Raw genomic sequence first — 14396 nt, 5'->3', positions numbered from 1 at the left:
GTTCTTATCCTACTTACATGAGAAATTGAAGCCCATACTTCTGATTTCGTGGAGTTGTCTCTCATCTCACCTCATTCACCTGTTTCTTTCTTTCATCATTGCATTGACTCCAAATGTGGAATAGCATTCTTTTTCATTGATATTTTCCACCAAACCACACACATAAGGTAATTATATGTACTAGACCAGTACTGAAGTGTGAGGCTCAACATACAGCTAAGCTAGCAGGTGGCTTGCACTTTAATTCTTTGGAAGTGCCTTGGCCAATCCCACTGCTGAAAAGTCACAAACCAGAGAACCCTCTCACATCTGCCTTCCTCATCTCCCATACCTTCAGAAGCTCCCAACTTTTCCCACTTTATTATGCATCACTGTTTAGCTCTATTTCTCAACCAGGCCATCAGAGTGTTTCTTTTCACAGCTGATGATGATGTCAACATGCAGATAACTAAACTAAGATGTTTCTCACCATATGAGAAATTCTACCTCTAAGTTACATGTTTTTTTCTTTCTAGGCAAAATGGGATGGCAGGTAGGAAAGAGTGAGCAGGAAGCATGGTGGTGGCTTGGAAAGAAGGAGGCCAGGGAAGGGAAATACTGTCCCTGAGTTCCCACCACTGGCAGCATTCTGTGTTGAGGGTTTTACAAATATTATCCCAGCCAATCATCTCAACAATATAATCTACCTATGAGGTAGAGTATATAATTGCTCCCCCCCACCACCAATATTAAGATAAGGACACAGGTTTGGGGAGGTTAACTTGCTCGAGATCATATTACTAGTAAGTGGCAGATCTGGAATCTGAATATAGGCAATCTTTTTGTTTAATCACTATAAAATGCTGCTTTGTCTGTTATGCTGGTGTGGCAATATATTATTGCATTTTATTCCTGTGAGCTATCTGCAGTTTTCATTATTTTTTTTCTGAAAAGGAAACGTTTCCAAATCACAAAGTTAGAATGTAATGGCACGAGGAGTCAAATCCAGCTCACTTAACTCCAAAGTCTATGTAGCCTGGATAGGCTTTGCACTGAAAATATTAATGTACCTATCTTTTATTTGAGTTTGACAAGCAGAATTTATAATAATTTTATTACAAATTTGCAAGGTTTTATAACAAACATCACACATTTGATGTTTAAAGACATTAAGTTTGCAGTGTAAACAATAGAAAGAAAAGGAGAAGGAATGTTTCAAAGAAGGTGAAAGAAAATGATAGTAAAAATACCGCTGGGCAAGAAATACACACAGTTGGGATTGTGAGGTACTAGTATTCTAATTTCAGGATTTTAAACCCATGGATTCTGGTAGGAAACATCTTACTGTATGCTTTAACTTGATGAAAATTAACTGGCAAGTATGAAAATGCACATTTTTGTTATGTTAAATGTTGCAGCCAAAATACAGAGTTTTTATCGTCTTTTGAAATTAGAATGTCCACAGAAACATTTTACACATAAAAATTACAGAAAAGCGTGACAGGCAATTTGAGTCTGATCTTAATGGGTAGCCCACCAGAGAAATAAAAAAATTGAGAAACAATTGACTCAAATGCATTGGGGCCATCCCAATGAATGCTTGAGTCCCTTTTTTTGAAGTACCTGGTATGTGTTTGTGTAGCCTCTGCTTGGTCCCCTCTGATGATGGAGGACTCTGATTTTCTTAAGGCAGGGGAGGGACTGTCATAGGAGAGTAGGCTGTTGTGAATATTAGAAAATTCAGTGCAGTGGTAAAATGTGTTTCCTGGTATACTCTGTTGATTTTGGATTTTGCTTAATGAAACAGGAGAAAATAAATTTATCCCACTCTAGAGTTGGTTTAAATCCTTCTGTTTTTGAAATGTGATCTTGCTCTGTTGCCCAGGCTGGAGTGGAGTCACACAATCAGAGCTCACTACAGTCTTGAACTCCTGGGCCCAAGTGATCCTCCTGCCTCAGCCTCCTGAGTTGCTGGAGGCTGAGATACCATACCTGGTTTCTAAATCCTTTTTAAAAGGGAGTAATGTGGTCCAGTAGAAATGCTGTTAGACTCTGGGTCTCAGGGCTGGTTGTATGACACCTGAGAATCTGTTCTCTTTGCCCATCTCATAGAGTTGCTTTAATAGTCAAATGAGAATAAATATGAAAGTGTCTTAGTAACACCACCTTAGTAACACCACCATCCTTTGTGGTTCATAAAATTGGTACAGACAGTGCTCTAAATGTAAGTAGATGAGTCTAGAGTTCAATAATTCAGAAACTTTAATTACACAAAAATGGTCAAGACATGGACACTGCGGGCATAAGTTTGTCTGTGTGGGGATGGGGGTGGGTTCTGGTTGTCACAGATCTGACACCAGAAGAGGGAACACATGTTCCAGTGTAGCTGCAGATGGGTCGGATCCTTCTCATGGCTGATGCTCCCAGGTTTCATGCCCTGAGGCTCTCTGTTCCTTAGCCTGATTTCCTTAAGGGTTGTGGTCCTGATCTGATTCCAGCAGGTGAATTGTGCCTATAGGACCCTGCCTAGTTTGTCCATCTTTTCCACAGTGAGACTTTAATACCTATGTGAGGGTGAAGGGCCTGCCCTATGGAACAGATTTCAGAGACTCAACCATTATCTGCCTACCTCCATGTCACTGATGGCTTAGTTTTTTAACACTATATTCTGCTTTTGGATGGGATTCACCGTCACCTAATACCAAACTATTTTCTAAATAATGCTTCAGGTTTTTATACTTTTGAGACTCTGTGTCTTAAATCACTGATTCTCAAAATACGATCCCTGAATCAGTAGTATCAACATCCCCTGAAAACTTGTTAGAAAGGCAAGTTTTGGGGCCCCAGTCGAGCTCTAATGAATCAGAAACTCTGGGGATAGAGTCCAGAAGTCTGTGTTTTAACAAGCCCTTCAGGGGATTCCAATGCTGATTAAGGTTTGAGAGCTCTGTCTTGGACTGTCTGGTTGCCCTCTGTGCAGGTAATTTAGGCCGTATCACCCCCTCCTTCCTGTCCTGGTCACGGGGAAGGGTTTCTGCTTGGTGTGGGCTTGCACTGCATTTCTACCAGTCTGTTGTTAAAATCCGTCAAAAGGATCACCACTGTGTCTGTATATAAATAGCCTAGGTTAACAACAATAAAAAATAATCATAAAAAGAAAAATAGCCTAGGTAAAGAATAGCACAGAGGCATGTTGACCCATACATTTTGATGCTATAATTTACAGATGTCCATCCTGATCAGAATTAACTGGGCACTTATACTGCATTGGCAAATAACATACAGTCCTTTCAAAATTAAAAGAAATGCCACTGAAGATGTTGGAGTTGGGGTGAGGGGGCACAAAGGGTGGGAAGCCAGGATAATAGCCTGTTGCACACGTAGGATAACTTGTCTGTATACTTTCTTCTTTTCTCCTCTTCTTTTTTCTTCTAGTTGTGTTTTTCTTTCTTCTCACAGGAACAGATGAGTAGTTTGACAATGTTATTAGCTAATGAAAAAAAAGAGAACATTACCTTATTTATAGACTTTGGGCGTTAATATCCACAGGTTTAAATGTGAAAGCGAAGGTGGGGCTCCTTGAGTTTGACTTAATTTCCTCAGGAATAACAAAGTGGGAGGTACAATACATCTTTGTTTAGCTGCTATGGTTTTCATTAAATTTAATTAAGTCTCCCAGAAGCTTTAAATTTAGGGAACTTCAAAATGCAGGTGGCTTCTGTTAAATGTAATTATATTCCCTTTATAGCTGCCATGGTTTGGGAAAGCTGAGCTGTCAGACTTCAAATCTTTAATGAGTTCACCAGTGCTTTGGTTTCAGAATCCATTTCCAAGCAAAGCTCTGACTTCTCTCTCCCCCCTCTCTCTTTTCTTCCCTTCCTTCCTTCTCCCTCCCATCTTTCTTCCTCCTTTCCTCCCTCTCTTCTTTCTTTCCTCCCTCCTTCCTTCCTTTCCCTTTTGCAGGAGGCTGAGGTCAATATGAATCTAACAAAAGCTTACAACCTCACTAATGAATCGAGGTTAACACTTCAGAGGTTAGTTTTCCCAGAGGTATTCTAAGCGAGTCTGTTTGGACAGCAGGGCAGGTGTTTGAGGCAGGCAGGGGTCCTTGAGTTCAGTAGATTATCTGTCCAAAGAACCAACCATCTGTCCACAGGTCTGGCAGGGATGAGAACAAATGTCTGGTGCTGCCTTAATGGCAACCACCATTGCCAGAGTGGATGGAGACTTACATGCACAGAGCTCCCCCTCACCTTCTGTTTAATCCTTTTTCCTTTGATCCAAGTATATCCTTTTTATTTTTACAGTTAGAAAGGAGTTAGTGCTAATTTGTTGTGAAGTGAGTACAAAAACATTGCAGAAAGCCTCTCATCAGTGTTTCCCAAATGACAGATTGAGTCACAAAAAGCAACTTGCTCAAGGTCTCAAGGAATAGAATCTCAGTTTTCTGAACCCCCATCTATGTGCAGTCCTGCAAGTTGAGGTGAGCTTAGGGGGTAGTAGTAGGAGGATGAAGAGTCATTAAAGAGCTATAGTGTGCAAAACTTTTTTCAGGCTCCAACATTTTCATGTGGAAAGAGTTCCTCCTCAGAGATCCCAGAACAATTGTATTTTCTGTAATTGTGCTGAACTTTCATCTCAGCATTTCTCTCACCTACCTAAAAGCATAATATATCATTGTAAAGGTAATGAGACAAGGTTGCCATGAGTTTGATGAAGTTCAAATATTTTTGTATTCTTGATATCAACTACAGTTCCCGGAGTCTGAACGTAAATTATCTAGGTCAATGCAATTGCTTCGCAGGTAAACAATTTTCTTTTGAAGTTGCAAGCAGATTTCTGTACTACTTTTGTACAATTTATTTGATTCCAAGTATAATCTGGCACACATTTAATGACATGCATAATTGTTATTGTGAATTGTGGTCTTTGGAGAAAAATAGCAAGCAGTCGAATAAACTGTTTTAATTGGTGGTATTTCTACACAGCTAAGCAAATGTTTGAGTTTTATTTCTCTTTGACAGTTGTTCAATATCTATAATCAGCATTACTGTAGTTTTTCAATATTATCAATTTTTCTTTTATTCATACAAAATAAAAACATTTCTCTCCAATTCAGGATTGAATATGGACTTGGTAATACATGATATCAAGGAATTTTATTAAGTATAGTAATAAAATTCTATTTTACTTTGGTGTTCTAATTATGTAAAAAAATCTTCATGTTATAGAAATGCACACTGAATTATATAGTAGTGAAGAGATATGATAGTTGTTTAGACTACTCTCTCTACTTTTGTGCATATTTGAACATTTTATAACAAAAAGTTGGCCCCCCCATATCTGTGCATACTACAATGCAAAGCATGGATCTAATCCATGCCTATTTAAGGTTCCAATCATGGCCCCTATATTCAAGATGGCAGTCATTGCTGGTTCTCCCATAGTCCCTTCTTAGGGATGTTCTGCCCAGGCTCTTTTGCTTTTTTCTTTTATTCAGCCTAATTCTTAGGTTCCCATCACCCAGGTTCTTGATATCTACAATTTAACACTATATTCTCTTCCATAACACCCTGACTTCCAGAACATAGCAGATTTAGGTAAAAGTCCCTACTATGGCCTTAGACTTAAGCTATGGTTTCCAGTTCTGTTTACCAGGAGCCCCTCATTTAGGGAGATCACTAGCAAAGGCCATTGACAGAGTGACCTAGGGAAGCCTGAGAAATGCCAGCATTACTTCCCAGTTTTTGTGACAACCAGAATGACCCCCAGATGTCCAAATTGGCCCAGACCCCTGGCATGTGGGTAGCTAGATCTGGGGTGGGTGGGGCTGAGAGGGTGGGAAAGAAAGAGCAGTTCTCTGCACTCAGACAGCCTGCATGAAAGCCGGGATCCTCGTGCTGGGGAATGAAGGGTTTCAGCGCCTCCAGCTGTGTTTATGGCACGCCACTTTCCTCTGGCTCATGCCTTCCACCACCGTTTCCCCTTCCATCTCCAGAAAATCAATAAGTGCTCCCTACACATTTTCCTTTATCTACTTGCTGATGGGCAAAATGCCTGTAAGGAGAGAACACATTTCAATCTGCCATCAATGATGAAATATATAAAAGTAATCACTGGTGGAAACAAAGCATTGGAATCCCTTTGCCCTGAAAGCTAATCAGTCCTCAAGTGTTTAATGGTGATATCAGAGCTTCTCCTAATGACAGGAAAAGAAACCGGTGGGGATGGTGCTTGGATTTTCTTCGGGAAAGCAGAAGAGGCTGCTCTGACTCTCTCTCCTCCGTGTGGACTCTCAAAGGCTATTCTCACTATTCTGGACTCTTTTGCCTAAGGCAAAGAAGACCTGAGGGGAAGCCTGAAGTGTACTTTTGAAGCATGGAGGATCCTTGCTATATCTGCCTGTGGAAATCAATTTTATTGCTTTGGAGTATGAAGTTTTCCTCTCTCCAAATGCAGCTGGGAAGGGACTCTCAGCGCTTCAGAGAAGGTAAGTGTAAATTAGGAAGGCAGGCTCATGTTCTGTTTGTACTTAGGTACTAGGATGGTTACCTCATTTGAATATTTTAGCAATTGAGTCTTTCTCTGTCATATAGAGACTGGGGTTGCATGCATAAAACAGCTGAGCTATGATTCCTAATACAGGTGCTTGTGTTTTAGAATCCTTGCTCTTTGCCATAAATTAACTGTAATTGTTAACGTGCTTTGATATTGTCTTAACAAGCTGTGTTTATTGTGAGATCATTCAGAAAGAAATTTAAAATTTTTTAAAAAATTTCTATAGCTTTGGGGTACAAATGGCTTTGGTTACATGAATGAATTCTGTAGTGGTAAATTCTGAGATTTTAGCACACCCATCACCCAACCAATGTACACTGTACTCAATATGTAGTCTTTTATCCCTCAGTGCGCTTCCAACATCCCCGTGCTGAGTCCCTGAAGTCCATTATATTACTCTGTATGACTTTGCTTCCCCACAGCTTAGCTCCCACTTAGAAGAGAGAACATAAGGTATTTGGTTTTCCATTCCTGAATTACTTCACTTAGAACAATAGCCTCCATTTCCATCCAAATTGCTGCAAAAGACATTAATTCATTCCTTTTCATGGCTGAATAGTATTCCATGGTATTATATGTCACATTTTCTTTCTCTACACGTTGACTGCTGGGCACTTAAGTTGTCTTCGTATCTTGCAATTGCATATTGTACTGCTATAAACGTTGAGTGTATATGTGTCTTCTTTATATAATGACTTTTTTTCCTTTGGGTAGATACCCCCGGTAGTAGGATTCTTGGGTTGAATGATAGATCTACTTTTAGTTCCAGAAAGGATTTTTTTTTTAAAATAAAGATTACCCATGACTACTGCTTGAGCTATCTCACGTACAGTATTAGACACAAGGTAATCAGTACATAATTTTGCTTCATGACCAAAATAACAGTTTCTCATACAAAATGTCCTTTGTGCCTAAGCTATATTTTAGGTGTACTTGTAAATGGCTTGAAATGAGAAGGGATAAATTAAGTTGGCTGTAACGGGGACGTGCGTCTCAGCCACATTATCCTTACTCCTGTCCTTCTGTGGGCTCCATTTCAGGCATCAGCTCACTGAGGACACATTTTACCCTCTCTGAATTGTTCACAAGCTATTAAAGTATTTGTGGTGGTGAAAGCTAATATCAGCTACTTCCCCTTATGGTTTTAGAGATGTTTTAAGATGTGCAGGGACTTACCAAATGGTTAATTAGTATTGAACTCTTAAAAGGCATGTGCTACAGAGGAGTCATGACCTGGTGAGCAGTTTTATCTGCCTTTAGAAAGTATGGTTATTTTTTTCTTCACTAGGCTTTCATCTGAGTCAGAAATTATATAATAATAATATTGTGATACTGAGTCAAGGGCAGCAATTGTCTAGTAGGGAAGCAGGGGGAATATGGAAAATTCTGCAAATCCAGGCAAGGGAGCAGAATCCAAAAGGCCAGGGAATCAGCAGCAGTGACTTTAACAAGTGATTATGAAATCCATGACCTCTATATTTGGCATAGGCTGCAGATGTGTTCTTGAAGGTTTTAGCTATTTAGAAGGACTTTGTGGACATAGAACCAGCAGCATCATTAACCGGGAACTGCATAGAAATGCATGTTCTTGTGCCAAGATCAGAACTACTGAATTAGCAGTCTGTTTTATGTGTCCAGGTGATTCTGATGCATGCCCAAGTTTAGGAGACGGTAGTATACATGCTTTCAGTGGATCCCAGCAAAAGGAACATAGCCCTGGGATTTCCGGGTTTCTTGGTGCGTGGTGAAGATCAGAGCTTGGTTTCTAAGCCCTAGGTAGTTAATGAGTGAATAAAAGTTTTGTTGGCTAAAGTTGGCCACAAATCCAACAACAAATTTCTTTTCATAAAAATCTGGGGGACGTTTTTCCTCTCCAGTATAAAATATTTCTGAACCTAAGAAAGAAAGTACTGGCTTAAGAAGAAAAGGGGAAAAGAATAATTCTGAGAAACACCAAGACATAGACCTGACTAATGTTTATCAAGTTGACAATATGAAAAGGGAATTTATTTGATGATAGTAAATAAAATTTTGTATAAAAAAGAAGCATATAAAATTAAATATGAATGGATAATTACCATCAAATTGTTGAATTTTAGTGCAGGCAGTTTCCATTAGTAAAAATCACGTTTTTATCTCCAGATCAGCTCATAGACAACATTAGTGGCAGAAAAAAGTCATGAGATTTTTAGCCATTTACCCTTGAATCAGTCATATTACAGGTCCATTATGGGGACTCTGATGGCATAAGGATTAAATATGAAACCCCTCTTGCATATCATTATACATGTAATGTTGTTCTTCACATTAAGGTTGATTCATTTGGTAATGTAAGGAATTCCAACTGGAATATGGACTTTCATGAATATTTTCCTTCATCAGTGTAAACAGCATTTATTAAGTGGCTGTGATGTGGGTAATGGGTACGAATGTTCTCTCCCTTTCTCCAAGGAAAAATTCATGGGAACAATAAGTAAGCTACAGGGTTACATCAGAATAAAATGATACAAAAGTAAAGGCAAACAAACAAGAAAACCTGACCTTATGCGACACTCTAAGCTTTTGAAAATAAGAGCCTTTGTGTATGAAGGAGAACTCATATCTAAAACTAAAAATATCACTTTGTAGATGCTTTGCCTTTAGGATACGGGGCACTTAATTTTCTAAAATGACTTTTTTGCTATGTATATGAAATGCTGAACTAATTATTCCTTCTGGAGCATCCTTTTTGGCTGAATTGATTCCCTATCATGATGGCTCTGAAATAGTGAACACACAAATTGCTTTTTAGAAGGCTGGATATAATATCAGACATGAACTAAGAAAGGATTCCTCAATTCTTTATATGTTCACTTTATGACTTATTCTTCTCATCATGTGCTTTAGAAATGAATCATAAATCAGATTTCCATGTTATTGTTATAAACAATGGTCTTTTGAATCATTTTAAATAAAATACCTGCTTTTTCCTATAGATGTCTAGAAAAAAATGGAGTAATATATCTTCCTTGGAACGCTAGCAAAGACTCTTTTATGTTAATTTTTTTTTTTTTTTTTAACAAATGAAGCTTCAGGGTAAAAGTCCATTCAGCAACACCAATAGGAAATAAATGACAAGCAACAAACCATAATTAGAAATGTAGTCAGAAAACAAGTCTACCTCTTAACTGAGAGCTGGTTTTTAACCCTGTAGAACATAAACACACACATATAGTTATTTACAATGTATAGTTATATGTATATATATATCTATCCATATCCCTCTCTCTGCATATATAGACACACACATACATATATAGTTATATATATAAACATACACACATATACATACACACACACACACACACACACACACACACACACACACACATAGTTATCCAACTAGGTAAAGGTATCTTTACCTTTTCCCATAGCAGGCCAAAATCTTTGCACCTTATGATATGGGATCAAAACCTTTATTATATTTAAGCAATGAGAATATAAAAGATTTAGACACTGGAGCACAGGAGGAGGGATACAAATTAAAATGAAGGGAAGAGGGTCTAGTATTTCCACAATAAGCAAAGTGTTTCTATATATTATGTGATCCTAAGGTAAAGCTTTAAGGATAATATCTCCATTTTACAGATGAAGTACAGAGGGATCAAGAATATCCTCAAGATCATGAACTAAAAACAGGGATTTATTGCAGAAATCTATCACAAAGTCACATCTTAGGTGTTGAGACAGCAAAATCCAGGCAATGCTAGAGCACTAATGGGGTAAATAGTCGATAAAAATGTTTCAGTGCTGACCTGTGCCTTTGGTCATTTATCACTCTGATTTCTGAACCTCCAGACTCCCAGGTCTGATGAATATAATCTCAGGAGACTGCCTCCTCTTGATGTGCTGTGCTTCCCTAAGAATTTTCACATGCAATCTTGTCTGGAGGAGTTGCTCGGCTGTGTTTCTGTGAGGCCTGGGACTCTTCTCTGAACCTCATCAAATTCCCTCTCTTTAAATACATTGTTATCCAAACACGAAAGTGTGATAAAGACATTTTCAGGCATACAAGTCCTCAGTTGGTTTGCCATTATGAACATGTACATTGAAAATATTTAGGGGAGGAACTACTCAAGTGAGAAGAAAAACACATCAGAATATGCTGCAAGAGATAGAGAAGAAAGTAATAAAACAGCTTGATAAACTGTATATGTCTTACAAAAGATATGGGAGAAAGAGAAAGAGAAAAAGCATATCTGTAACAGCCCAGATTAAAATTCTAGGTAATAACAACATAATAAATGGTGGGCATTGGAAAACAAAGGGAGATGAGTACTTGCCTTGTGAAGGAGATGGTATAGCTTTTGGTAACTTTAATAAATTGGTAGGTTTAAATAACGTGTGAATGATGAATCTTAGGCTAAGTGCATTAACTATAAGAATGGAGGTAGGGACCAGGTGTGGTGGCTCAAGCCTGTAATCCCAGCACTTTGGGAGGCTGAGGCAGGTGGATCACGAGGTCGAGAGATCGAGACCATCCTGGTCAAGATGGTGAAACCCCGTCTCTACTAAAAATACAAAAAATTAGCTGGGCATGGTGGCGCATGCCTGTAATCCCAGCTACCAGGAGGCTGAGGCAGGAGAATTGCCTGAACCCAGGAGGCGGAGGTTGCGGTGAGCCGAGATCGTGCCATTGCACTCCAGCCTGGGTAAGAAGAGCGAAACTCCGTCTCAAAAAAAAAAAAAGAACAAATGTAGGGCCAGGTGTGGTGGCTCACTTCTGTAATCCCAGCATTTTGGGAGGCTGAGGCAGGTGGATTGCCTGAGGTCAGGAGTTCAAGATCAGCCTGGCCAACATGGCAAAACGCTGTCTCTACTAAAAATACAAAAATTAGCTGGGCATGGTGGCAAACACCTGTAATCCCAGCTACTCAAGTGGTTGAGGCTGGGAGAATCTCTTGAACCCAGGAGGCAGAGATTGCAGTAAGCCGAGGTTGTGCCGTTGCACTGCAGCCTGGGCAACAGAGAGAGACTCCGTCTAAAAGAAACCGAAAAACAAAAAACAAAAAAACACCGTAAAGGTAGATGTTTAATTTTATATCAGCAGAAAAAACTTAATGCTTAAGAGACAGTAGGAAAAGAGAGAAATAAAAAAAGGTGTGATAAAGAGTAACTATTAGATTCAATGAAAGAAATATAATAATGTATAAGTAATTAGAGTAAATGTAAATGGTTGATGCTAACCATCTAAAAGACAATAAACTCAAATTTGATTGAAAAAAAACCCTAATACTCTCACTTAAAAAAATCCAAAGTTTGAAAATAAAAGAATGGAAAAGGATGTACAGTGGAAGAGAGTCACAACATTTATATTTGACAAAACAAAAACTAAAGGCAGAGGCAGTTGTTGTATTCTGGTAAAACAATGATGAGAAAAGAAGCTATAACTACCACAAACATATATACTCAATAACATAGCTATAAAAGCAAAAACTGACAGAATTTCAGGCAGAAATAATGAACCAGCTCTTGTAGCTGTAGACTTTAACACATTCTTCTGCAACAGGTCCTTTCATTTCATTTCAACTATTTGTGCTAATAAATGAGTTCAGCAGGGTTTCAGGATAGAAGATCAGTATACAGAAATTATTTGTATCTATACAGTAGGAATGAGCAAGCCAAAAATGAAATTAAGAAAACAATTTCATTGATCATTCCATATTATGTACGGGCATCAAAACATTGTATGTTTCCTCAAAATATGTCCAACTATTATGTATTAATAAAAAATTGATAAAAATTCATTAAAAACCTGCCAACAAAAGAATAAAATACTTAGGAGTCAATTTAACCAAAAAACTTCTAGCCTTGTACAGTGCAAACTAATAAACATCATTTGAATAAATTAAAGTGGACCTAAGCAAAATAAAAGGCATCCTATGTTCATAGACTGAAATATAATATTATTAAGATGGCAATATTTCTTTCTCAAACTGGTCTACAGATTTAACGTAACTCCTATCAAAATCTCAGCTACTGTTTTTGCAGAAATGGAGAACTGATCCTTAAATTCATATGGAAATGCAAGAGAGCCAGAATAACCAAAACAAAAAAAGAATAAAGTTGTAGGACCCACACATCCTGATTTCACAATTTACTACAAAACTATAGAATTCGAAACTGTGTGGCACTAGCATAAGGATATACATATAGATCAATGGAATAAAATTGAGAGTCCAGAAATAAATCCATACATCTATAATTGATTTTTCATAAACAGTTTTTATTTTTAGTTTTTGTGGGAACCAATTGATTTTTGGCAAGGTTACTAAGTACAATCAATGGGGAAAGAATAGTCTCTTTTACAGATGATGTGGGAACAACTGTTTATCCATTTGCCAAAGAATGAAGTTAGATCCCTACTTTACACCATACACAAAAATTAAAAACAAGAGGGATTAAAGACCTAAATGTAAGAGCTAAAACTATAAATTACTTAAAAGAAAACATAGGTGCTGGGCACAGTGGCTCACACCTGTAATCCCAGCACTTTGGGAAGCTGAGACGGGCAGATCATGAGGTCAGGATATTGAGATCATCCCGGCTAACATAGTGAAACTCCACTGAAAATACAAAAAATTTGCCTTGCATGGTGGCATGCGCCTGTGGTCCCAGGTACTTGGAAGGCTGAGGCAGGAGAATTGCTTGAACCTGGGAGGTGGAAGTTATGGTGAGCTAAGATTGTGCCTGTGTACTCTAGCTTGGGCAACAAAGTAAGACTTGGTCTGAAAAAAAGAAAACACAGGCGTAAATCAGTATAACCTGGGATTAGGCAATGATTTCCTAGGTATGATACCTAAAGCACAAGCAACAAAACAAAATTAAATAAATTGGACTTGACAACTTTTTAAAAAATTGTGCTTCAAAACAAACTATTAAGAAAGTTGTAGGAGATTGGTCAGGGTGGTGGAGAAATTTTACAAAATGCAAACCTTCTTGGAAGGCTGGAAGGTTTTGCAAAAGCCTTGGAAGAAGGTTATGGCTGAAAGCAGCCTAATCCTCTTACCTTGAGCTAATATCATAGAGGAGATAACAAGGGAATGTAGAGGAGTTCATCTAAATAGCTTGTTTACTCATGTGGTACTAAGACCAACCTTTGAACATTAGCGGACAGAACTGCTCTCTCCTCAGGGGTCAGCAATGTTAATTACCCTCTAATGGTGTTTACTTGAGACCTTTGTCATTTTATCTGTACTAAATAAATGTGAAGGCCACCTGCTTATGGATGCTACTACTGACTCTGGCCTCTGCTGACTGACAGAGGTCCCCCTGGTCGCGCTGACTGGCAAGTCTGTGTCAGTGTATGTTTTTCCTCTGTTGTTCAATCGAGTCTGCCGGTTGGACCGCACAAAAGTAAAAAAACCTGAGAAAATGGGAGAAAATATTTGCAAATCCCATTTTTTATAGAAGTCTGGTGTTCAGCATATATAAATAACTCTTACAACTCAACAATAAAAACACAAGCAGACACAAGTTGGAATAGACATTTCTCCAGAGAAGATACACAAATGCCCATAAGCATGTGCAAAGATGCTCAACTTCATCAGTTATTAGAGAAATGCAAATCAAAGCCATAATGAGATACCACTTTATATCCACTAGAATGTGGAAAAATTGGAACCCTTGTTCATTTTACTGTTGGAAATGTAAAATGATGCAGCCACTGTGGAAAAGTTTGATAGGTTAAAAAAAAACATAGATTTGCCACATGACTCAGCCATTTGTCTCCTAGGTATATATTTAAGAGAATTAAGAACATACATCTACATAAAATATTGTACATGCATTACCATAGAATACTGTTCATAATAGCCACA

The 14396-nt window shown here is 38.2% G+C and overlaps 1 protein-coding gene across 2 annotated transcripts in view; it reads left to right on the top strand.

The window, feature by feature from the left end:
* The first annotated feature begins 2286 nt into the window (after positions 1 to 2286).
* The window catches only part of FAM170A (family with sequence similarity 170 member A), a 62134-nt gene continuing 50024 nt past the window's right edge, over positions 2287 to 14396 (top strand). For both annotated transcript variants that reach the window (XR_012512819.1, XR_012512818.1), the window contains exon 1: positions 2287 to 6469. The gene's annotated coding sequence lies outside the window, so the exon portion shown is untranslated. The remainder of the gene's footprint in view (positions 6470 to 14396) is intronic.

This window comes from Saimiri boliviensis, chromosome 1 (assembly GCF_048565385.1).
Source record: "Saimiri boliviensis isolate mSaiBol1 chromosome 1, mSaiBol1.pri, whole genome shotgun sequence".
Classification (NCBI taxonomy): Eukaryota; Metazoa; Chordata; class Mammalia; order Primates; family Cebidae; genus Saimiri; species Saimiri boliviensis.
The sequence above is the reverse complement of the archived record's forward strand: the minus strand, read 5'-3'. Positions and strand labels throughout refer to the sequence as shown.